A 26,688-nucleotide genomic window follows, 5' to 3' on the forward strand; every position below is an offset into this window, starting at 1 on the left:
GAGAGCTCAGATGGAGCTTGTAACAGGAAGGTCTGCAAGCAAAGCGCCCCCGAAGCCTCTGCACCTTCTGTGATAGGGAGTCAGGCTGGGAGGATGGAGAGAAATGGGAGGGGAAGCCGCCTGCCCAGCTCCCCCCAACCTCTCCTTTTCCACTAGAGCAAGCTCTGAAGGAAAGGGAGCATAAAGGCCTTCCATTCCCAATATTGTCTCAGCTCTACAGACTGTTTGAAGTATGTGATGTGTATCATTAAGAAGTAATGTGAATCATTAAGAACAAAGAACCCTCTAAAGGAAGGTGGGTCCAGAGCTAATACTTTACACTCACCTTTGGCACTTCATTATGGTTGTCGGAACTCACCTCTTGGGTACATCACAAGACACTGGGTGTTCAAGGCACACAGTGTTCTGACGCCATGTAGTTTTCTTTTCGGTGAAGGTAGATAGTGTCATGTAGGACTAAATGAGAACTAGCTCCAGTGCTTTGTCAAACTTTTCAAAAATAATAACAACAAAGACTTACAACATGTCAAGTATTTTCCTGACGCCTAACATGCATAATTGTATCTGGAGCCCAATGAAGTGACAAGTAATACGCCCATTTTTCTAAAGAGGAAACTGACTGGGATTCAGAGAAGTTGAGTCACCTGTCTACCACCACACAGTAATGACTACCATGGGGATGCGGACAGCAAGCTCTGACATAGTCTTGGAGACAGGCACTGTTGTCAGTGCTTTTCTGAATTTATGCATTTAACTTTTGTAATGACTTATGTGGCAGGTACCATTACATCTGGGGCTTCCCTGGTGGCTCAGTGGTAAAGAACCTGCCACCAATGCAGGAAACACGGGTTTGATCCCTGGGTCAGGAATATCCCTTGGAGAAGGAAATGGCAACCCACTACAGTATTTTTGCCTGGGAAATTCCATGAACAGAGGGGCCTGCAGGCTATAATCCATGGGGCTGCAAAGAGTCGGACATGACTTAGAGCAACTAAGCAACAACAATTTGCACCCATTTTATATATGAGAAAACTGAGGCACAAAAAATGACCTATTACTTGCCAAAGGGCCAGTAAGTAACCACACTCTGGCTCTGGAATCCCTGCTCTTAAACTCAACCCACTTTGATGCTCAGGGTCACTCAGCTGGTAGTGACTGAGCCAGGAATTCAAACCCATCAGATCTCTCAGCTGTTTAAACCTGTATTGTCTCCTAAATCAGAAACACCTTTTGGCTTGTTCATTAGGAAGATTGAGGGAAGCTATAGGTTTGTCTCCATTCTTGATTATGTTTCCCTAAACTGATGTTAGTTTCTGGGTCCTTATGTGAAATCTTCATGCTCGTGCTCAGCTGCTAAGTGGTGTCTGACTCTTTGCGACCCCATGGACTGTAGCCTGCCAGGCTCCTCTGCACGTGAGATTGTCCCAACAAGAATACTGGAGTGGGTTGCCATTTCCTCCTCCAGGGGATCTTCCCAACCCGGGGATAAAACCTGTGTCTCATCTTGTGGAAACAGAAATACCTCTCCCTTAGGTGTGAGGTTAACTGACAAAGAGAGAATTGGGTCCTGCTTGCAAGGTTAACAACCCAAGGGTCACGTGTCACCAATGAAAAGAACCTACTTTATCCAGGGGTTGGGGCCTCTTATTCCTTAGACTTTGTATGCTTTCTCCTTTGGGAAGGATGATTCCAGGCAAAGCTGGCATCCTTCAGTCTTGTTCTTCTCCCTTCTAGTCATACATTTCCCTTTCCTAGGTTCTCTCCTAGTGGCCTCAGTGGTCTCCAATGGCCCAGGACCACGCCCAACAAAAGACCTATAACTACTCACAGATTCCTTTATGCTAGGGTTTCCCAGCCTTGGCATCGTTGTCATTTGGGGCAGGATAATTCTTTGTTGGGGGGACATTGTGTGCCATGTAGGATATTTAGCAGCATCCCTGTCCTCTGCCCACCAGCTGCCAGTAGACCTTCTACACACCAGTTGTGACAATACACAGTCTCCAGATGTTGCCAGATGTCCACTGGGGGCCATAGCATCCCTGGATAAAAACCACTTTTTATGCTACAGACTAAAAGGAGACCCCAGTTGTGAGTCTTAGAATGGTAACTCTGTAAGAGTTTCATCTGCTTTGTTTTATACTCCTTTGACAGCACCTAGAACAGTGCCTGGCACATAGCAAGAGCTCAGTAAATGGTTATTGAATGAATGAATAAATGAATAGATGCATCCTCAATTACTGAGTTATAGAATGTGCAGACTTTGTCATGTTTTTAAATGAAGCTCATTGGTTTAATGATTGTTGTTGTTCAATTGCTCAGTCGTATCCAACTCTTTGTGTCCCCATGGATGGAAGCATACCAGGCTCCCTTGCCCTTCATCATCCCCTGGAGTTTGCTCAAATTCATGTCCATTGAGTCATGGACTCATTAGACATCATTAGGCAGATGATGCTGTCTAACCATCTCATCCTCTGCTACCCTCTTGTCCTTTTGCCTTCAGTCTTTCCCAGCATCAGAGTCTTTTCCAATGAGTCAGCTCTTCACATCAGGTGGCCAAAGTATTGGAGCTTCAGCTTCAGTATCAGTCCTTCCAATGAATATTCAGGATTGATTTCCTTTAAGATTGGCTGGTTTGATCTCCTTGCAGTCAAAGGGACTCTCAAGAGTCTTCTCCAGCACTACAGTTTGAAAGCATCCATTCTTCACTGCTAATTCTTCTTTAGGGTCCAACTCTCATGTCCGCACGTGGCTACTGGAAAAACCATAGCTTTGACTCTACAGACCTTTATCAGCAAAGTGATGTCTCTGCTTTTTAATATGCTGTCTAGGTTTAATGATAGATGGTTTTAATTGAGTCTTTATTTGACACATGTCAACACTAACATGTTCTAAACGCTTTTCCTGTATTCTCTCAATTCATCCTTTAAACTACCTTCCGAGGTAAGTACTGGGTTTGCCACCTTAGACATGAGAAAGTTGAGGCCCAGAAAGGTTATGTGAATTTCCCAGGGTCACCAAGGTAGCAAGTGGCAGAACCAGGAGATGAACCCAAGTAAATGTGACTCCAGAGATTGCCTGCTGTCCCAGCTAGGATGTTGTTCAGCTTTATATAGTTTTTCCCATTCCTAACCAAGAAATCATTTTTGTTCTAAAGCTGGCATCATGGTAGCTGCAGTTAGGATTTGCATGTCAGACACCAAGTCGTTCATCATAAAGCCTTAGAGCTCCACAGAACAAAACATGCTTTGTCACTGCTAGGGAGTCTGTAGCCAGAAAGGTATCTGGCCAGAGGTAACAGAGCAGCTCAGTGGCAGAGCCATGTTCAAATGTAAGAATCTTCCTTCTCTCTGCCTGGCTGCTGGGCTTAGGCTGCAGAGAGTCACAGAGAGGACTGAATGTCTGAGAAAAGGGACAGTGGACCCCAGACCTTCTTAACAGGGGCTTGACTCATTTTGAGGAAAAGGGATGTTCCAGGAGCAGAACTGGGGAGCTGCAGAGACCTTGGGAGGTCATCCAAGAGGACAGTGATAGCAATAGCCAGCATCTGTTGAGGCTTTTTTCCTGACTCTCCCAGACTCTGTGCAGTGTGATTGATAACACTGTCTCATCTATTTTCCTATCATAGTGAATTGGATAATGTTCTCATCTCCATTCTACAAATGAACAAATTGAGGCTCAGAACTGTTTCCTTGTTTTTCCACGCTCTAGACGGTGGTCATCTGTGGGATTGGAATACAGGTTCAGCTGACCCTGGAGCCCACCTGCTTCTCTACAACAAAATATCGAGATACCAGGCAAGCAGCACAAGGAAATGCCAGGAGGATGGCTTTGTCTTTTTTGCCTACAGGGCTACTTGCCCACTCCCCTTCTTCTTTTTCCTTTTCTTCTTTTCCCCCTCTCTTCTCTCTGTCTCCATCTATTTTGAGAGATTAGGCACATAGGTTCAAGGACCAGAGATTTAATAAGATATGGAGCAAGCTATCCTGGCACTCGTAGTCTAGTAGGTGTGACTGACATGGAAATATAATTACATTTTATAATAAAGGTCTAGACAGGTGTAATGGGAAAATAGATGATGGAGTGACAAATACAGAAGGCTTCACAGATGTACATGACAGTGGCAATATGTAATAAAAGCATGCTGGGAAAATACATTGATTTCCCTACTAAGGTTAAACTGACCATGAGAGATTATTAAAAAGTGCAACTTTGGGGGTAGGTTGGGATTGGATCCTGCAGAGAATAGCTCCTGGCTGAGACTTTATCCTCCAAAGAAGGAAGATGTGAATGACACAGGGTTTAGATCTTGAATAATAGTTGTTTTTTCCCTCCAAAGAAAAGATATGAATTTCAGTGCAGGTGTAGCTCTACTCACCCCCTGTATTATCTTCCTGGTCAAGACTGGGGCTTCTTGTCAGTTGCAACGTAGCTCACTTTCCTTGATCAGGTTGAATTTTTTAAAACCACCGAGGATGGTGTCTTTAATTCAGTTAGTGCAATTTGGAACACAGTGGGATTTAGGTCACCCTTTCCCCATCATTTCTGCCATTTGAAATTCTGTGCTCACTATTTCCTGAAGATAGCAAGGTATGAAATTTAGAAATTTGATACTGACCCTGGAGAATGCAATTGTGGTACCATAGAGCTTGATGAATGATGGCTGAGGAGAACTGACCTGTGATTATATGTATATTGATTATCTTAATTAATGCATTCATCAAGTGGATTGCTTTGCCTGTTCCTACAAGCTTTACTATATGAAGCAAGAAAAAAAATGGGAATATCTTTTGACACATCTTAGATTTGAGAGTCAACAGAAAGGCCATTTTGTGGAGACTGTCAGCCCGTGGTCTAGCAGGCATGCTGTGATTGGTCTGTTAACAGTTTGACATGGTACCTGGTAGCCCTGCAAGGAGGCATGTTTAAGTCTTAACAGATGTCCTCTGAAGAAGAAGCATAATTCCTGGTTGGCTTTTCTACAGTGTGGGTCATTATCATCAAGCAATAGAAGAGAACCTTGTAAAACTCAGCTGGTTAACACAATGGTTGATCCCACCATGCATTACGTGCTCCAGTTGCTCAGTTTTGTCCGACTCTTCGTGATCCCGTGGACTGTAGCCTGCTAAGCTCTGTCCCTGGGGTTGTCCAGACAAGAATACCGAAGCAGGTGGCCATTTCCTCCTCCAGGGGATCTTCCCAACCAGGGAATCAAACCCCTGGTCTCCCGAGTCTCTTGCATTGCAGGCAGATTCTTTACTACTGAGCCACCGGAAGCCCTCGTTCCACCGTGGGATAACTCAAAACCCGTCCTTCAACACTTTCAGTGTTATTACTTTGCCTCTAAAGCAAAAGCTCTGGCTAGCATCCTCCATTCACAAAGCCAGTACTCAGAATCCTTTTTTCCAGGCTTCTGCTGCCTTTACCCACTCTTCTGTCTTTGCACCCAGGAGTTGCTAGGGAAGCACTAGAGTTTACTCTACCCAGATCTTTGCAGTATACAAAGACTTGCACAGGCAGTGTCTTTGTGGATCCTACCTGCTGGCCCATAGGATGGAATTGAGGTAGACCCAGCAACCTAGTTCTCAAATAAGGAAACTGAGGCACAATGATTTAAGCTGATTTGTTCAAGATTATTGAGTTGGTCATTGAACCAAATTCTCCTGTTTCTCCCACTGTAAGATCCCACTGTGACTACACAATGGTGGCAGAGGGCAGCTCCAGAACTTTTGATGGGGTGAGATCTGACCTTGCCTTGACCTTTATCTCCCTTTTAAAAATATTTGTTTATTTGTTTGTTTTTGGTTGTGCTGGGTCTTCACTGCTGTGTGCAGGTTTTCTCTATAGTTACGGCAAGCAGAGACTACTCTAGTTGTGGTGCACAGGCTTCTCGTTGTGGTGGGTTCTCTTGTTGCAGTGCATGGGCTCTAGGGCATGTGGGCTTCAGTGGTTGCAGCTCACAGGCTTAGTTGTCCCATGGCATGTGGGATCTTCCCAGACCTGGGATCGAACCCATGTCCCCTGCAATGACAGGCAGATTCTTAACCACTGGATCATGAGTGAAGTCCTGGCCACTCCCGCTTGAGCATGGGCCGCTCTGTCTTTTAAGGCCTGGTTAGTGACATCATCACCCCAAGACCATGCTCTCATACTCTGAGCTCCCATGTCCAGTGTCCTTCCATGGTGAAAGGACAATCAGTTTTACAGATTTAGTCTTATTTTTTTACATGAAGTACTTTCATCATCTCTGTGGGGATTTACAATCATTTAATTTCTCTTTTAATGATCTATCTTATCTTATTCATGCCTTAGCTTAGACTTTCTCTTCTTCTAGCCTCCCTTAAAGGCTTCCCTGGTGGCTCAACGGTAAAGAATTCACCTGCAATGTGGGAGACCTGGGTTCAATCCCTGTGTTGGGAAGATCCCTTGGAGAAGGGCATGGCAACCCACTCCAATATTCTTGCCTGGAGAATCCCAATGGACAGAGGAGCCTGGCGGGCTACAGTCCATGGGGTTGCAAAAAGTTGGACATGACTGAGGGACTAAGCACAGCACACAGCCTCCCTTAACGTAGTTAAGGACTTGTAAACCAGAGCAAGTTTGCACCAGGGGAATTTCCTATTTGTCTTAATCAATTGGATCTGGGAATGACTCCCACATTGAGGACAGTTTTTTGCACCTGACACCACTACCATTTAGGATTTCTGAATATGGGAGGCACACCTGTGAGGGGACCTGTGGCCTTAGCATGTGGGTGTATGTTCTCTCCGAGTGTTGGGGGCAGGATGTAGCCATCACAGTAAATCTGCCAAATTTCTTTATCTCCACTGTGCCTTCAGGGAGACGCTATGAAACCTTCAGGGTCTCTTTTATCAGAGTCTGAATGAGCAACTAACCAAAGCATGTTGGTTTAAATTCTCCACCTGCTGGTTGTATAGGTGCGTGTTCTCACTTCTGCTGTGGCTGTAACTACCTGAGTAGTTGGGGGAGCCTCCTGCTGCTCCAAGTTCATGTCTAGACCTCGTACTCAGATCAGTGGAATTTCATCCACAGACCAAAGTCCAACAATGTGGCAGAAAACTCAGGGAAAATTAGAATGGAGTCTTTTGCTGTGCACCTGAGGGGAAGATCAGCCTGGAGCCTCTGAAGCTCAGCAGACAGCCCACTGTGGTTAACTGACACCTAAGCAGCTAATGCAATGGCTGGGAGTCTGATCTCTGTTTCATTTCAGTGTGATGACGAACAGTCGCTAAAGGCTTCCCAAACCTCTGACAGCAAAATGGAAATAATATACATTTGAACTTCATTTAAAGATCTATTTATAGTAGGCTCTAGAAAAGCAGAAAGTATTTTTAAGGATCAAAATGTTTTGGTACTTTTAAGTTTTAGATTTGTATTAGCATTAAACACTTAGGATTCCCACCTCTGCCAAGAGATAATATTGCACAGGACATGAAAGAAAGCACTTCCTGATTCTGCTCGGAGTTCACTTCATTGCCTGCTCTTGTGGCTTGAATGATGGAGCTAGGATTGTTGTTGCTGTTCAGTTGCTAAGTTGTGTCTGACTCTTTAAGACCCCATGGACTGCAGCACGCCAGGCTCCACTATCCTCCACTATCTCTCAGAGTTTGCTCAAGTTCACGTCCATTGAATCAGTGATGCTATCCAACCATCTCATCCTCTGTCACTCTCTTCTCCTTTTGCCTTCAGTCTTTCCCATTATCAGAGTCTTTTCAGATGAGTTGGCTCTTCACATCAGGTGGCCAAACTATTGGAGCTTCAGCTTCAGCATCAGTCCTTCCAGTGAACATTCAGGGTTGATTTCCTCTAAGATTGACTGGTTTGATCTTGCAATCCAGGGGATTCCCAAGAGTCCTCTCCAGCACCACAATTTGAAAGCATCAATTCTTAGGTGCTCAGTCTTTTCTGTGGTCCAACTCTCACATACGTATATGAACACTGGAAAAACCATAGTTTTGGCTATACAGACCTTTGCAAAGTGATGTTTTTGCTTTTTTTAATAGGTTATCTAGGTTTGTCATAGCTTTCCTTCTAAGAAGCAAGTGTCATCTAATTTCATGGCTGCAGTCAAACCAGCCTCAGTGATTTTGGAGCCCAAGAAAAGAAAATTTATCAGTGCTTCTACTTTTTCCTCTTCTACTTGCCATGAGTGATGGGACCAGATGCCATGATCTTAGTTTTTTAATGTTGAGTTTTAGGCCAGCTTTTTCACTCACCTTTTTCACACTCATCAAGAAGTTCTTTAGTTCCTCTTCACTTTCTGCCATTAGAATGGTATCATCTACATATCTGAGGTTGTTGATATGCCAGCAATCTTGATTCCAGTTTGTGACTCGTCCAATCTAGCATTTCATATGATGTACTCTGCATATAAATTAAATAAACAAGGTGACAATATCCAGGATAGGAGCTAGCAAGCTTTTTCTGTCAAGGACCAGATAGTAAATATTATAGGCTTTGTGGAATAAAGGGTATCTATTATAATTCCTCAGACCTGCTGCTGTAATGTGAAAGCAGTCATAGATAATATGGGTGTGGTTGTGTTTCAATAAAACTTGATTTACAAAAGCAGGCACCCTTTGGGCTCTAGTTTGTCAACCCCTTGAACTTGTAGTTCTCTTCCATGTGCCTTCTGACCCATTTATATCCAGCACCTTTACAGTGCTTAGCATACAGAAGAAGCTTAACAATGATTGATTAAGCTAGCAACTTAGATGTGAGCAATAAAACCACTAGATTACAGTGTTAAAGGAGCAGAAACAAAAAGTTAATTACTAGGGGCGTAACAGTTAATGGACAAGAGAAAGAAACATTTGTTAGCAGCTTCATGGTTAGAGGTGAAATCACTTGTGTTTAGTCATCTTCACAGACCTTAAAAGAACTATGAAGAGACAAAGAACCGCCAGTTACAGTGAGATACAGGGCAAGACACTTGACATCTGAGCCTCAGTTTCCTTATTTATGAAATGAGATCATTTCCATCTTCAGTATAATATAGCAGATATATGGGCTTGTGCTGTGCTAAGTCACTTCAGTCGTGCCCAACTCTTTGCAACCCCATGGGCTGTAGCCCACCATGGGGTTCTGTCCATGGGATTCTCCAGGCAAGAATACTGGAGTGGATTGCCATTTCCTTCTCCGGGGGATCTTCCCAGCCCAGGGCTCGAACCTGAGTCTCCTATGTCTCCTGCATTGGCAGGCAGATTCTTTACCTGGGAAGCTCCATATGGGCTTAAAGGGGTGAAACAGATCTGATCCAAGTCCTGGAGATATAACAGATTGTGGGACATTACAGCTCTCAGTTTCCACCTCTGTGACAAGAGGCTGATAATTTCTCCTTTAGGGAGTGATTAGGATGGCTTAGTGCAGGGTTTCTCAGCACTGTTGACATTCTGAGCTAGGAAATTCTTTGCTGTGTGGGTTGATATGTCAGCATCCCCAGTCTCTATATTGGGCTTCCCTGGAGGCTCAGCGGTAAAAGAATCCACTTGCAATGCAGGGGATGTGGGTTCGATCCCTGGGTCGGGAAGATCCCCTAGAGGAGGAAATGCTAACCCACTCCAGTATTCTTGCTGAGAAGGTCCATGGAATCGCAAAGAGTCGGACATGACTGAGTGACTGAACATGCAGGCACTGGTCTCCATCACTAGATGCTGGTAGCACCCCTATAACATGATAACCAAAAAAGTCTTGAGACATTGCCCAGTGTTTTTTTTTCCCCCTGGGGGGAAATTACTCCCTGAGTTAATGGCATAACACATAGTGCACCTGGCATGAAGGTTGGTGGACGTCGGGGTTCAGCAGATAGAACTCTTCATTGTTAATAGCATATTGAACTCTGAGTTCTCCTCCCTGTGGATGAAATTCTCTTCCTCTCTTCAGTCGATTTCTCTCCCACAAAGGCAAAATTGGATTTTTTTTTTTTTTCCAGCTCCCAGGCCTTTCTCTTGATATTTCTGTGTTTCTTAGAGGTCTTTCTCCTGGAAGCAGCGAGGCTTCCCATGATGCCCTGCTGCGTATGCTGTCCAGCCCTTTAAACACACATGTACCTAGACTTGTATTTGAGGTCACGGTCAGAATTCATAAATGGTTCATATGAGAAATCATAGGGATATTTGCAACATAAATGAACAGGGAGGGTTAAGGACTTGAAAGTCTTAACTCACAAAGGCTGGCAGGCTGAGGTAGTGGGTATTATTCAGAGAAAACAGATAATGTACCTCAAACTAATACCAACAAAATCATCACTTCTCTCACGAGCATGCGTGCTTCTAACATTATCCAGTGGCCAGTTTTCAATGGTTTAAACTTCAGCCAAGATGGCTACATCTGGATTTAGTGTTTTGTCATCCGTATTCCCAGTGGTGCAATGGTTCCTTCCCAGTTTTCACATATACTCTTTTTAACGCTGGAGAGAGAGCGAGCGAGCGGTGGGGCATTTTCAATGAATTCTGGCCCCTACATATTAGTAGTTGTATTTTTTGTCTGTCTCTCTGAGAAAATACATAAATGCAACAGAATGCGTTGAATTCAGTAGCATTATCAAGTGGCCGCTTCTGCTGCATCTGCATGTATTTGAAAGATAATGGTACATATATGCAATAAAAATGATTCATTCTGTCCACAGGCAGCACGTTGGAGACATGTGGATTTGGGACTTCCTGTAAGTCACTCTCTCTGGCCACCCAGAGTCTCTGTGGCCCACAGCTTGAGAACTGCGGCTATAGAATGCATCTGCTGGACATGTGTGTTCAGCCCTGTGCAATGCCATTCTCAGCAATGCTATGTGCAATTAGGTGTTTTTGATAAGTGTCTTGAAAAATTATGCCCCAGGACTTTGAGTCTTCTGATTTTAAGGTATTCTTCCACTCCTCAAACTCTGCCTCACTGTGACACAAACAGATAAATCTATGACTTGGGCCCTAGGCTTTAAGAAAACTTATTTATTTAGACAGACATTTCTACAGTGACTTCCTGGTATGAATATTGGAAAGTACCAGTTATAGTCAGAGTAACAGAACTGGCCCTAAACTAGATTTCAGGCAATATGATTTGATTGGCCAACTGCCATCGCTAACTAGCGTCATCCTGCCCCATCTCCAGCTAATTCTTAAAACCCCTCAAGCATGTGATCCATCATACCATTTTCTCATTTATGCCAGCACTGGATAATGGCCTAATCTCTCCAGCAGCATTCAGGTTTATTAGAGAAGATGGCATTTACAAAATCATTTCACTGTTCCACTGCAAACACCCTAAACTAGTAGGCATCTCTTATTATAAACCTTCCTTTTAACAATGGTTTATTACCTGCAATTAAAATCACCTGGAAGACCCAGTAAACGGTTTTCATTTCTTTTCTTTTGTGTTTGGTTAATATTTAGCTGGCGGGTCACCTGGGACTTAGGAAGGAACATTTGAGAGAGTCAAGTTTCCAGTTATAGAAGACCAACCTTGCTAAGGATGAGAGCTGTCCAGAAGGACGTGGTCATCACTAGAGCCTAGATGACCATCTTCCAGGCCTGTTGGAAAAGCTACTCCCACACTGGGTTTAGAAGTTCCAGAGAAGGGATTTCCTTTGTGGTCCAGTGGTTAAGACTCTCCACTTCCACTTCAGGGGGCTCCGGGTTTGATCCTTGGTTGGGGGAACTAAGATAACAGCATGGCAAGGCAAAAAAGAAAAGAAAGAGTTCCAGAGAAAAAATAGGCGGAATACCAAATGTGATCTTCCCTTTCTTGTGTTTTGCATTCGGATGGGCCATCGAAGACAAGTTTAGCGGCAACAGTATGCTGTCATCTGGGTATATGCAGAGATAGTTGAGAGACATTAATGACTAGGAAAGGGTCTCACTGGCTTTCACTGTAATGACTTGTTTAAACAAACCAAGATGCAGACACAGGTAAGTTCAGAGTTTAGCGTGGGACAGAAATCTCGAGTCCATTGCCGGATGCATATCCTATTCTCCTAACACGTATTAGCTGTGTGTGGTGGGCAAGCTGCTTTACAGTCTAGCCCTCAGTTTGCTCCTAGGGATAACACTAACCTGAACACCCCAGAGCTTCAAGATCACAGAAGAGGGTGCGTCGGAGAGCCGAGCATACCATTTGGTACTTGCCATGTCCTCCAGAAATGTCGTATAGGTCGTAATTGCGTGCCGTAAACGTGGGTAGGTGTATGGCCTCCCAGCAGGCTCCAGGGTGGGTCTGAGCTGGGCTTTGTTTGCGCAGTTAGCATCCGCTAGGCACATTTTCTGATTGATGAAGCCTGGTGCTGGGCACTGGGATACTAGGATGTATAAGGTTCTCACCTTTTGCTGGAAGCTCGAGGAGGAGAGAGCAATGGGGGAAAAATCCAACAGACGACCAAGAAGACTCGATGCTAACCCTGACTGTACCTGAGACTAAGAAGTAACAGAAAGGGAAGCTCCAGCCTCTGCCCTGATTTGTAGTGCGGACTGTCTGAGCAGAGACCAGGGTCCAGCACTCCCACCTCCATTGCCATGACTTGAGAGAAGTGTTCTAGAAAGCCGTGCAGGGGCTGGGGCACTGGCTCAGTCAAAATGAGCCGGTTGGAGGAGACCTGGCTGAAGGTCCTCCTGTTTCTGAGTTTCCACACCTTGTGACCTTTAACAGTATCCGGAAGAAAATCAGATCCACCTTAAAGAATAGCGTAGATTGTTTAATTTGGGGAATATTGTCTTTCCTGGCTTAAGCAGAGATAATATAAGCCTATGACTCTATCCTAGCCCTGTTTAGGAGAGAGACTTGAAACCTGGAGTGGAGAGAAGATGGTTGTATCAGAGAAAGCCCTCTTGTGGGTTATGGCATCGCAGAATGTGTCTGCTATACTGGAAGGGAGGTTGAGGACCTCATCTGGGCTTTGTTTTGCAGTTGGATAAACAGAAAGCACAGTGAGCACTGAGGCCACGTAGCACTTTGTAGAAGAGCCCAGGCTAGACTGGTGGTGTTGTCCTCCTGTCCAGTACATGGCCCCGTGATCCCACAGTCTCCTTGTGTAGTGTCCACACTAATGCACAATCCATGCTGTAGTTCCCAGCAAAACCCTTTATGCACCATAAACACTTCCTGTCTGTGCCCTGGAAGGACTCACCATCTGAACCAGGCAAGTGGCAAACAGAGGAGCCCTCCAGTATGGGGTCTGTAGTTTAGTCTTATTTTCCAGTGAGTATAGACAAGAATGATTTAAGAAAAAAAGAAAAGCACAAGCCAGATGTCTAAATTAAAACACTAAATTTTCTTGGAGTTTATGTGCTCCAAGCAATGTAAATAAAGGTGAGGGCTGGGCCCCTCTGTCCATTAATCAGCTTCAGTCACAGGCTCACTCCTCTGGTTTGTTGAGGGATTTCAGCCCATCACCCACACCTCTTGGCATTTCTGAGATACAAAGGGGAGGGTTCCATTTGTCATCCTGATTGTCCTCCCCTGGGTTCCTTGGAGTGGTAATCTCAGTGTTGCCTTTTGCATGAAATATTAAGTTCAGGGATAGAACCAGGGCATTTCAATGCAGGCAGGATACACTTGGGAAGGCTGGTTTTCTGCCCCCATGGCTTCATTTGCATTTATTTTGCTCCCAACCATTTGTAATATAGTGGTGGGTGTCCATCAAATAGCTATTAACTTTTCAGCCAGCTCCTCAGAGGGCCCTTGGAGCTGCCTCTTACAAGTTCAGGGGGTAAGATGGCTCATACCTTTGGGCATTCCATTGATGTCAGGAGCCACTGTGGGTTAGAACTTCCAATTTTGCTTCTCTTTAGTCTCTCAAGGACACCGCAAGACAATAGCCTTGTTTGTGTGACTACATTCCTTCAGCTGGACTCAGATTCCTGAGTCCACCAAATCTACTGCCTCTTAGCATGTCATCTTGTTGGTTCACATAACATCTATGTAACAGGGCTGATAATAGTTTGTACCTTATAGGATTTTTATAAAGATTAAGTGGATTCATATAAGTGAAACCCTGTGTTGAGTACTTGGTGCATAGGTGCTAAGGATTCCATAAATACCGCTGTGAGTTTTTAAAACTGTGGCCCAAAGTCTCTCCCTCTGAAGACCTTTAGGACCAAAGAGAGTGACTTCTTTTGAAAGCAACAACAAAAATCATTTAAGGAGGGGCTAGTTTAGGTAGGAATCTTGGCATATCAAATACAAATCCCAGAGTTTCTGAAGGCTGAATGTCCTCATTTATTCTGTGGTTTGATCTATGAGGTTTCCCATTTGGTGGTGGCAGAAGGGACTCCCTGAGTGCCCGCTGATCTCTGCTCCGCTTACATATGCACGACCGAAGTCTTATCTCCGACAGCTCGTGCATCATCCTCCCCAGGAGAGGGAGCCCCACTGACTGGCTCACAGACCCTCAGTTAAATTCCGCATTATTTTTTTCTCTTTATAGCTTGCCTGCTGATATTTCAAGCTCTTGTTATGAAGCAAAGAAAGTCGTTAAGTGCTGAGAGGTGGCAGCTGAGTCTACCGCTGTTTTCTCTCTCGTTGGTCAGTTTTACTTGGGCTGCATGACTGGGTTTGTAAGGTGGATGGCCCATGTCCATGAAAACATGATGGAATGTTGCCCCATCATGTCCTAGTAAGGATTTGACACAGGAAGTCCTTGATCCCCTTCTGCCTCCATTTGGTTGGATGACTGATAAATCACTTTCATGTTTGAGCCCCTTTTCCCCATCATTAAAGTGAAAGGAACAGAGCAATTGGATCATTAACTTCCTTTAACATGTACCTTTCTTGGGCATGTGCTGGTGTGCAGGTCCTGTGCTGGGCAGAGGGAAGAGGATGATGAAGGGGATAATAATGACACTAGTGTTTACTGGGTGCTTGGGAGGGACGGTATGTTGTTCTCAAAGTCATCTATGTATTTCTGTGTTTAATCCTCACATCAAACATTATTGTTAGCCCTCTTTTTACCAATGAAGTGACTGAGGCACAAAGTGGTTAAATAATGTGTCCATGCTCACACAGCTCTGGTGGCTCAGCTGGTAAAGAATCTACCTGTCAATGCAGGAGACCTGGGTTTGGTCCCTGGGTTGGGAAGATCCCCTAGAGAAGGGAATGGCAACCCACTCCAGTATTCTCGCCTGGAGAATCCCATGGACAGAGAAACCTGGCAGGCTACAGTCCACGGAGTCACAAAGAGGTGGACGTGACTGAGTGACTAACATTTTTTCCCTTTCACACAGAAGGTAGAGTTATGATATGAATGGTGGCCCAGTGACTCCAAAGCCTATATTTTTAAACAGCACTAAGTGCTCCATTCTTGTCTGAAACCATACGTTAAGATGAGTAATATACTCTGTGATGAGTACCGTGATAGTCGTACCTGCAGGGTATGTAAAAGTGTCGACAGGGGACATTTCTCTAAGGGGCTCAGTGGCAGACATCCCAGGAGGCTGTGCTTGAGTCCTGAAGGACAAGTGGCTCTTCTCTTTGCACAGAAAGTGGGGGGGGGCATGGAGGGGGGAGCTCTGGGCAGGGCTTCCTTAAGGATGAAAGATGCGGGTGGGTGACACATGGCTCGGCGGGGAGCAGCCACACTCCAGGTCTGGGTGCGATGGGAAAAGTAAGTAGAGGGAGTTGAGAGAGAACGAGAGTATGTAAGTGGAGAGGCTAGATTTGGAAGGTTCTTGTAAACCAAGATAAAGAATCTGGATTTTACCCAGGTACAATGAGAAAGGCATTAAATCATTTTTTATTGTGATAAAATACACATAGCCTACAGTTTATTATTTCAACCATTTAAAAGTGTGCAATTTAGTGGTATTAAGTACATTGACAGTGTTGTGTAATCATCACCACTATCTAGTTCCAGAACTTTCTAATCCAACTTGAAAAGATACTCTGTGCTCCGTTAAGTAGACATTCACCTTACCTCCCCCTCAGCTCATGGCAAACACCTATCTGCTTTCTGTCTCTATGGATTTGCTTTTTCTGATCACTTCCTACAAATAGAAACATAAAACACATGACCTTTTGTGCCGAGCATATTTCACTTAGCATCCTGTTTTCAAGATTCACTCACATTGTGGCATGTGTCAGAATTTTATTCCTTTTCATGCCAAATAATATTGTTTGGATATGCATTGGAAGAACTGTTGCTGAAACCAAAGCTCCAATACTTTGGCCACCAGATGCAAAGAGCTGACTCACTGGAAAAGACCCTGATGCTTTAAAGCAGATTGGATGGAAAGATTGAAGTTAAAAGGAGAAGGAGGTAGCAGAGAATGAGATGATTAGATAGCATCACTGACTCAATGGACATGAATTTGAGCAAACTCCAGGAGACAGTGAAGAACAGGGAAGCCTGGTGTGCTGCAATCCATAGGGTCACAAAGAGTTGGATACAACTTAGCGACTGAACAGTAACAACAAATGCTACATTTTATTTATCCATCCATCACTTGATAGACGTTGGAGTTGTTTTTACTTTTTGGCTATTGCAAATAGTGCCATTGAATTATTTTAAGTTTTGGCCTCAGCTCAGCTCCTCAGATCAATTTACTGTAACCCTTACCCCATTGTCAGTTTGCCGATCTGTATTATGGTAAGATCTACGTATATATGCGTATGTCTATATTTGTATGTATGCTTTTCCAAAAGTGTGCCATCTGCCTCTCTCTATAAATTATAAGTGTACAGGAAAATTAGATAACTTTGAAATTCTTGGAAGCTCCAAAAATTCTATTTAAATTGAAAGTTTCCTCAGGCGTAAAATGGGGCTGATAAGAGCACCCACTTCTGAGAGTTGCCAAGGTTATTAAATGTGTGCATTTATGGAAGGCATGGATAACAGTGTGCAGCATAGTGGAAGCACCCAGTGAATGTTGGTTGTGATCATTACTGTAATTATCATCATTGTTATTATTGGCAAAATAGCCACTTTGCCCGCCCCATGTTCTCTGGGCTGTGGGAAGCTGGGATGGGTTTTCTAGGTCTTGGCCAGTCCACGAAGGAGCCCTGCTGTGCAGATTTTGGGTGCATGTTCTCAGAGGAGACTTGTGACTGTGTAACTGTGGAAACTTTCCTCTTCTTTCTGCCTGTTCTTTCTAAAATATTTATAGAGCCCCTGGTATGGGACATCGCTGTGCCCCATAGTGGAGGTGGGCAGTAGTTAGGACCTAAATCTTTATTTGGGATGTTCATAATCTAACATTTATGGCAACAGACAGTGACAAGCCCAGGCTGCCGAGCGAGTGGCCTGGAATTGAGTCCTCACTTCACTGCTTGCTTGCTGCATGCCCTCGGCAAGTTCTTGAACCTCCCTGGGCCTGATTTTCCCCATCTGTAAAATGGCACAGTACGGTAGAGTCTAGCTCAGTGTGAGGTTGGAATGCAATGGTGAATGCATGGTTGTTTGGTAGTGCTTGGTACCTAGTAGGCTCTTACCTCTTATCTTTTGAAAAGAAGAGAAAATATTATGTGCATAAATTACATAATACAAATTGGAAAGGAATACAAGAGAAGCATCAACATCCTTTAGAAGTTCAAAGGAGAGAGATATCTCTGGCTGAAATGGACTGTGAATATCTGATTTGGAACCTTGTGAAGAAAGAGCACCAGCTCTGACTTTTCAGAGCTTATCATGTTCCAGGTATTGTGCTAAGCACCTTTAATTTTTATTATACTTGACTACCTACCTACCAAGTGGTATCCTCTGTTGGGGTGGGTTACATTTTTAAACCTCCTCACAATCCTGTGAGGTGTTGTTGTTGTTGTTCAGTCACTAAATCATGTCCGACTCTTTGCAACCCCATGGACTACAGCACGCCAGGCTCCCCTATCCTCCACTGTCTCCCGGAGTTTGCTCGAATTTATGTCCTATTGAGTTGGTGATGCCATCCAACCATCTCATCCTCTGCCACCCTTCTCCTCGTGCTTTCAATCTTTCCCAGCATCAGGGTCTTTTCCAAGGAGTTGCCTCTTCATATCAGGTGGCCAAAGTATTGGAGCTTCAGCTTCAACATCAGTCCTTCCAGTGAATATTCAGGGTTGATTTCCTTTAGGATTGACTGGTTTGATCTCCTTGCAATCCAGGGATTTGAATTTGAGAGCACCACGATTCTAAAGCATCAATTCTTTGGCTCTCAGTCTTCTTTATGGTCCAACTCTTATGTTGATTATCCTTGGTTTGTAGAGGCTAAGGCCTTGCCCGAGGTCACCTAACATAGAAGTGCTGCCTGCCTAGAGTACCCCCTAGCATGTGACCTGGAAGCAAACCTCAATGCTAGGTGGGTAATTCCTGCCATCAGGAAGATGCTTTAGTATAGATAATCCACTGATAGATCCGCATTCTGTGAGGAATTTAAATTGAAAGTAAATTTGCATTTTGTGAGTGTACAGCACTGCAGATTCAAAAGAAATGGGCCAAGAAGCATGTAAGGTGGCAGGAGCTAGCTGGTTACCAAGTGGGTAAGAGGCTTTGGAGTTAAACTATTGTGAGTTCAAGTCCCAGTCTTGGCTCTTACTGTGTGTGACCTTGAGCAAAGTACATAATATCACTGAGTCTCACTCAGTTTTATCATCATTAAAATGAAAATACTAATAGTACCTGCATTTTGGGGTTGTTGTAAGGATGCTAGGAGACGAAGCATGTGAAAATCTCTCAGGAAACCCCTTTCACATACTAAACTTCAGTGAAAGGCTCTTTATCATCAATGTGCCAGTTCGGTGGCATACATGAGTCTTCATCACCTCTGCCTGTCCTGAAAGCTGGAGCCATCCTAACAGCCTGTCTGTGCAGGAACTTCCTTGCTGGCCTGGAGAAGGACCACAGAGCAGATGGGCAGCTCCAGGGGGCACACTTTCCCCTTGGACCTCCCCAAGGAGCTGCCAAGTGAAAAGACAATTACTAGAGATGGAGGCTGAATCCTTTGTGCACTGGTCCACCTGGGACTGGACCAAGGCCTCCCAAGTCATTTGTCATCTGCTAATGGGGCTAATCAGTGGCTGGAGGGTGGAAGGAGGCGGGGCTACTGCATATGGCAACCAGACCCTTGCCGGGGTCTTCAGGGTGACTCTGCTACAGGTGTATTTTTTTCTCAAAAATATATGCTGCATTTCACAGATCTGTGTTGCTTCTGAATGCAGAAAGCATGTGTATTTAATCCACATGCTCATTTAAGTAGAACTCAAACTCTCCTAACTTCTGTTGTGCCTCTAGCCTTCTGTGGTTTGCAAAACAAGGAAATATTAGGAATCACTGGGGTGTCTCCTCCTTAACTACCTCTTTTTTCTTAAAAAATTTTGGCCACACTCCACAGCATGTGGGACCTAAGTTCCCTGACCAGGGATTGAACCAGTGTCCCTTGCATTAGAAGATGGAGTCTTAACCACTGGACTACCAAGGAAGTCCCCTAACTACCTCTGAGGACCACATTGGTTCCCAGAGGCCTCTTTGCAGACTGGGCTGTGTGAGTCTGCAAATCCCAAGGAACTTTAGAAAGCCTGGACTCCCTGCTTAAGCAGATCATGAAGTGTCAGGGCACGGGGACCAGAATCTTCCAACTTTGTCCATTGTTAGACGATCAGCTAACAAGTCAGCATCTCCCCTCCCTGGCATCAAAGGGGCAATTTTAGAAGAAGAATGCCCAGGTTTGTTTCCTCCTTTTCCTCATGAGCTTCCTGAGGTCAGCTATGCTTCTGACTTCTTTTGAAATGCAGTGTGTGTGTGTGTGTGTGTGTGTGTGTGTGTGTGTGTGTGTACTCAGTCATGTCCAACTCTCTGCAACCCCATAGACTGTAGCCTGCCAGGCTTTTCTGTCCATGGAATTCTCCAGGCAAGTATACTGGTGTGAAAACCAGTGGGCACTTAATAGATGTTGACTAATTAAAAGTCTCCAAAAGTGAACCTGCTGAGATTCCATCTTGAGAGGGGGAGACTATTTAATTGGAAATAATGTGTTTAATATTAGGCCTCCATGGGCCATTAAAAAACAACAACAAACCCACAACAGGAACTTCTATGGTGGTCCAGTGTTTAAGAATCTGCCTTCCAATGCAGAGGATGTGGGTTCAATCCCTGGTCAGGAAACTAAGATCCCATGTGCTGTTGTTGTTCAGTCGGTCAGTCATGTCCGACTCTTTGTAACCCCATGGACCTGCAGCATGCCAGGCTTCCCTATCCTTCACTATCTCCCAGAGTTTGCTCAAACTCATGTTCATTGAGTCGGTGATGCCATCCAGCCATCTCATCCTTGGTCACCCCCTTCTTCTCCCGCCCTCAATCTTTTCAGCATCAGGGTCTTTTGCAATAAGTCAGCTCTTCACATCAGGTGACCAAAGTATTGGATCTTCAGCTTCAACATCAGTCCCTCCAAGGAATATACAGGGTTGATTTCCTTTAGGATTGACTGGTTTGATCTCCTTGCAGCTCAGGTGACTCTCAAAAGTCTTCCCGAGCATCACAGTTCGAAAACATCAATTCTTTTGTGTCCCACATCGTGAGGGGCAACTAAGCTGTTGAGCCACAACTAGAGAAGCCTGCCTGCCGAAATGAAGAACTAGCACAGCCAAAAATAAATAAAATAAAAAATAACTCTAAAAAATCTCACGTTAATGATAAATGGTATTATGCTTAGCAAAATAAGATATCTTTGAGATTTCTTATGCTTTTGTAAAATGTTAATACCTGTCAAAATCTCCCCTTACCCACCTTTAAGCCAGACCTGAAATGAAATTCAAATCACATATTGATCTAGTCATTCTGATTCATCTTGTAATGGGGGTGTTTGCAATCTACCAAACCTGGTTCAAATCCTGACTCTGTTACTTAAAATGCTCTACCACTGAGCTATACTCCCCACTGACTCTGTTATATAAAAAGCTGTATGACCTTAAAAAGTTTGCTTAATGTCTTAGAATATCAGTTTTTAAATATTTTTTTTAATTACCAAACAAGAGTTTTGAGGACTCAACAAAAGCCCCATGGACCATGCATGGCCAAACAGTGTGCCTTTGAGAGCTAAGGACTCGGTAAAGAGAGATCATTCATTTGTTCAACAACCTTTTAAGTCCTTGCCATATGATAAATCAACCTTGAATATTCACTGGAAGGACTGATGCTGAAGCTGAAGCTCCAGTACTTTGGCCACCTGATGGGAAGACCCGACTCATTGGAAAAGACCTGGATGCTGAGAAAGATTGAGGGCGGGAGGAGAAGAGGGTGATAGAGGATGAGATGGTTGGATGGCATCACCAACTCAATGGATATGAGTTTGAGCAAACTCTTGGAGATAGTGAAGGACCAGGAAGCCTGGTGTGCCGCAGTCCATGGGGTCACAAAGAGTGGGACACAACTTAGTGACTAAACAACAACAACAGTATGCTAAACATGATCTGGTCCTGGTCTGCAAAGAGTTTATACTCTAATGGTGAAGCTTGTGGTTTTGTGGTAATGAACACCATCAATTCAGCCTTTCACTGGAATCTTGCTTTTTATGGTGGGTTAGTGACCCAAGAGAGAAAGACCTTCTCCTTTCCTTCAGCTCACTCCTCCCACCTACCCCCACCCCTCGCCCTCACTCTCACCAGACATTACCCAAAACTTCACCTGAACAAGCAGGAACAACATTTAGTTTTTGATGAGGTGATGTCTGGTTTTTTAAATTAAATATCACAGGTAAATTGCTGGCCCATGCCAGAAACCAAAATGCAGGCATCACTGTCATTTCTAAGAGACCTGCATGAGCCCAGCCCATGTTACCTGGAGGGTGCTCTGCACCCTCAGGTAGTAATCACGGAAGAAATTAGCAGCAGCACCCCACGTGCGATGAGCAATACTTCATTAGGCCTTCTCTGCTTTCCCCTTGAGGATGTTTTCTGCCTGTGTTGAATTTCTTTAAGCTTCTACACATAGTTCAGAGGGTAATACCATTAATTAGACCAACAAGGTAATGTAATGACAAGGTACAAGCCTTCACCATATACTAGATTTACCCCTGATTAACAGGGCAGCACCCCCCACCCCAATCACACAGCCTCCCTTCATACCATCCGAGGATAATGCTCCGATTGTAATTAAAAGCAGGGAAGAAATTTCACTCTTCTCTGCAAGTGGAAAATGAACAGTTTAAAAGCAGAGGACCAAACTAATCACTTTGAGAAGTCAAAGAGACAAAAAAAAAGCCCCAAAGAGGCTTGACTTATAATTAGCAGCTAAAAGATTTCCAGTGATATTTCATCAATCTTTGTTTAACAAAAAAAAATAATTAAGATTATTTTGACAAGATGGAGTTTTGACTGAAGTCAGGGGAAGCTAAAAGCGTTTCTTTAAAATGTAATTATGTGAAATTTCAATTATCATCCTCCTCTTCAAAAGTTTCTCCATTCGGCAGGCAATTAATCGACATGAAAGAGGGCGGGAGGTTGACACAGTGTATAGTGTGATTTCCTCCCAAGGACAGACACGCTCGCTCTCCTGTACTGTTTTCAGTTAACTTGGAAATCAGAGGGCATGGGGGTGGGGACGGTCATTTGAGCTGGCCAAGGAATCTAAATGTGTTCTCCCTGGCTGCACCCATATTCGTACCTAGACATCTACTGGTATTTCACCTTTCAGGGGCCCTAAGAGCTTCTGAGAGATATGTGATGTGTCGTAGAGTTAGATCCAGATGCTATTCTCTGAGCATAGCCTTGAGCAGGAAGGGCTGGCTGTGCTCTTAAGAACTCTGCTGTTGCTGATCATACCTGGTGGAGCAGCAGAATGAAAGCGCCAGCAGCCGATCGGACCGAGCCCTGCTGGGAGCGAGCAAGTGCCATTAGAGGCCTTTCATTCTGCACTGCTCCTCTCGTGCTGTCTCCTGCACGGTCTCCTGAATTAATGACTTCGGGCTGTCAATCAAGGGGCACCATTATTCAGATTCATCCGAGTTTCGATTCTGACACCTTTGCTAAGTGCTAAGCTAGGATGAAAATGTAAAGCTTCAGCCATTAGCCAGAAAAGCTAGTCATCAGCCTAACAGCTTGCTTTTGTGGAACAGTTAACTTTGCACTCCTGCAGAAGCAACATCATTGACACAAATTCTTACAACGGTGGACTGTGCCTATCTGGCGGATAAGACAGTGGAGGTCCAAAGGGTCAAGCAACTTGTCCGGGGCACCAGGGTTCCTGAGCATGAGCCAGGCTTCTCCAGGGGTGCCACCTGGCTGGGGTCTAAGTATCTCTCTCCACTGGTTCCCCTGCAAGAGCACCTCCACTCTGTTGTCCTGTCTCCTTTCTCCAAGCTGCTACACAGAAGAGCCTTCTTTTATATATATATATACATATATATGTATATGTATATATATGTGTGTATATATATATATATATATATGTATATATATATATTCTTGATCGGAGGATAATTGCTTTACAATATTGTGTTGGTTTCTGCCAAACATCAACATGAATCAGTCATAGGTATACATATGTCCCTTCCCTCTTGAACCTCCCTCCCACCTCCCATCCCATCCCACCCTTTACGTTGTCACAGAGTATCAGATTTGAGCACCCTGCATCTTCCAGCAAATTTCCACCTGCTGTCTAATGTTATATATAGTAATGCACGTGGTTCAATGCTACTCTTTCCATTCTTCCCACCCTCATAAGGGCCTCCTGAAATTTAAGTCTGTATGATTCTGCTTTAGAAACCCTGTCTGTGGCTCTTTGGGGCTCCTCAGGCACTGTAGGGCTTGCACCCTGCCTCCCTCCCTGCTCATTTCTTCCCCTTCTCACTGATGGCCTGCATTCCAGCCACGCCATCATTCTCTGAGCCTCTCTCAGACTTCTCAAAACTAGTCATGCTGCTTGCAACCCTCTTTTCTGTTCTTCACTTTAAAAAAAAGCCCCACTGACCCTGACCCTGAAGGGCTACCTCTGGCAGGCTTGCCAAGTTCTCTTGGAGACTGTGCTTCCATGACACTTCTTTTATCACGACTCTCGGGAATTATATATTGAGCACCTACTATGTTCTAGGTGCTGTTGGAGGCCCTGGGGAGAAAGCTGTGAACAGACGGACAAGTAGGGGAAAGATAATAAACATATGTATCAGTGATATGTCTAGTGATGCTAAGGAAAATAAGCAGGCCACAGGAGACAGGGAATGAGAGTGGAGAGAGGGGCTCGTTCAGGTTGGGGATGGCCCGTGCAGAGAGCAGCAGGGAAAGCAAGGAGTGAGCCCTGGAGACCAGCATCTGAGCAGAAGGAAGAGCAGGTGCAAAGGCCTGTGAGGCTGCAACCACTTTGGGTGTTTGAGATTTGCAAGAAGGCTGGTGTAGCTGGAACTCAGCATGTCAGTGGGGGCCAGGGGGAGGGGGTTGGGGTGGGGTGGAGAGGTCAGTAAGAGATAGGGTGGGTCAGCATGCAGTGTGGATGAGAATGTGGGAAGCCTGAGGAGGCGTTTCTACACAGGCAGACCTGGTATAGTCTGACTCCGGGTTTTCAGGCTTCGGCCTTCCCTCCCCTTGTGTTGCTGTTGATTGAATCTGCTCTCTTTCCTGCTGCCCTGTAGCTCTGTGAAAGCAGAGGCTGTGTGTGGTTTGATTGCTGGTGTATCCTTAGGGTTTAGCACACTCCTGCCTCTGAGAAGATGCCTACTAAGTATGTGTGCAGTGGTTCCCACCCCAGCTTACTCCCTCCAAGACTACACAGCCATTGACAAAGCAGAGGATAGGGTATTTGAGTTCTGTGTGGGGTGACCACCCTCCTCAATAACCAACCACCCAGAAAGCAGCTCTGCTCCCAGGCCTGGCATTGCTGTGGGCATCCAGGTGCCTTAGGATGTGCTTAGGGGGTACCAGTGTGTTCTCTGCTCATCAAGATCCTCCTCAGCATTAGGGTTACATGCAAATACAGATGCTGCTTTCAACAGCTGATGACAATGTTTGTTGTTGTTCAGTCGTTCAGTCATGTCCAGCTCTCTGTGACCTCATGAACTGCAGCACGCCAGGCTTCTCTGTCCATCACTATCTTCCTGAGTTTGCTTAAACTCATGTCCATTGAGTCGGTGTTGCCATCTCATCATCTTATCCTCTGTTGCCCCCTTTCCTCTTGCCCTCAATTTTTCCCAGCATCAGAATCTTTTCCAAAGAGTCAGCTGTTCGCATCAGGTGGCCAAAGTATTGGAGCTTCAGCTTCAGCATCAGTCCTTCTAATGAATATTCAGGGTTGATTTACTTTAAGATTGACTGGTTGGATCTCCTTGCAGTCCAAGGGACTCTCAAGAGTCTTCTCCAGCACCGCAGTTCAAAAGCGTCAATTCTTTAGCACCTAGCCTTCTTTAGGGACCAGCTCTCACATCCATACATGACTACTGGAAAAACCATAGATGGACTAGACAGACCTTTGTCAGCAAAGTAATGTCTCTGCTTTTTAATACACTGTCTAGGTTTGTCATAGCTTTTCTTCCAAGGAGCAAGCTTCTTTTAATTTCGTGGCTGCTGTCAGCGTCCGCATTGATCATGGGCAGGATAAATATGACACTTTCTCTCTCTCTCTTCCTCTGTCTCTCCAACTGACTGACTTTCTCTCACTCTCCTCCACTCAGGAACAAATTTGGGGGCTTCTCTGAAGTTATCGTCTTGACTTGGTATGGAGCCTTCTGCCCCCACTGCTATGGAAAATGACAGAGAACACCTGGCCTGCTGCTCATACTGCCAGAGAGTGAGGGGGGATTCAGGGTCAGCTCTGAGCGCCATGTGTGCATATGGGTTCTGTGGGTTTGTTTGAAAAGACGACCTTTTGTTGGTGGAGTAATTTTAGTTTTAGTTGGCACCCGAGACAAAGCGGTCTTTCAACACACCCGCAGCCTATAGGCGGCCAGGACTTTTTTCAATGAGATTGCAGGAAATTTGCCAAGTCGTTTGGGGCCTGTAAATTAGGCCTTGTTTAAAAATTTAGATAAAGCCCAATGTGAGAGAGAAATGCTTTCATAACATTAAATGTGAATTACACTGAAAACCCCTTTCAAGTTAAATGGAACTGTTCTCTGGAAGCCCAGAGACATGAAATGCTTCAAATGTCAAAAGAGTTTTCATTTATTGTCCCAAGTGAAATGAAGGCATTTTATGTGGTTTAATAGTTCAGATGCACATGTAAATGGAATTCATTTGGAGAATGCCGGGGCTGCTTGGGAATCTGTTTTCACAAACCTGCCTGATTTCATCTCCACAGTAACCGTACGAGGGGTGGGTCCCAGCGTCCCTGTATCAGAGATAAGGAAAGCCTTTCCCATCAACTGCGTTCTTGCCACCAACATGTAAAGCTGGAAGTACTGTCACATTTTAAACGTTCATCTTAAAGGCAGCGGTCATTGAACCACCTGGAGGGATATCTCGGAAAACCAGTGAAAGGTGTTCTTGGTGCTGGCATCTGTTTGTTGTGGGCTTCCCAAATGGCTCAAGAGGGTAAAGAATCCGCCTGCAATGCAGGAAACAGTAGGAGACGTGGGTTCGATTCCTGGGTTGGGAAGATCCCCCGGAGAAGGAAATGCAACCCACGCCAGTATCCTTGCCTTAAAAGTCCCATGGACAGAGGAGCCTGGTTGGTCACAGTCCATGGGGTTGCAAAGAGTCTGACACGACTGAGGCACTAAGCACAGCACATATCCATCTTATTGCCACTCTTATATGTTTGTTTGTGTCTGACATTGTCAGAAGCATCTCTTCTTTCTC

General features: G+C 44.7%; 1 protein-coding gene across 1 annotated transcript in view; it reads left to right on the forward strand.

Annotated features, from left to right (window-relative positions):
* Window positions 1-26,688, forward strand: part of KAZN (kazrin, periplakin interacting protein) — a 1,354,882-nt gene that overhangs the window by 840,747 nt on the left and 487,447 nt on the right. The window lies entirely within an intron of this gene.

Source organism: Giraffa tippelskirchi, chromosome 5, assembly GCF_054371585.1.
Source record: "Giraffa tippelskirchi isolate mGirTip1 chromosome 5, T2T-mGirTip1v1.2.pri, whole genome shotgun sequence".
Classification (NCBI taxonomy): Eukaryota; Metazoa; Chordata; class Mammalia; order Artiodactyla; family Giraffidae; genus Giraffa; species Giraffa tippelskirchi.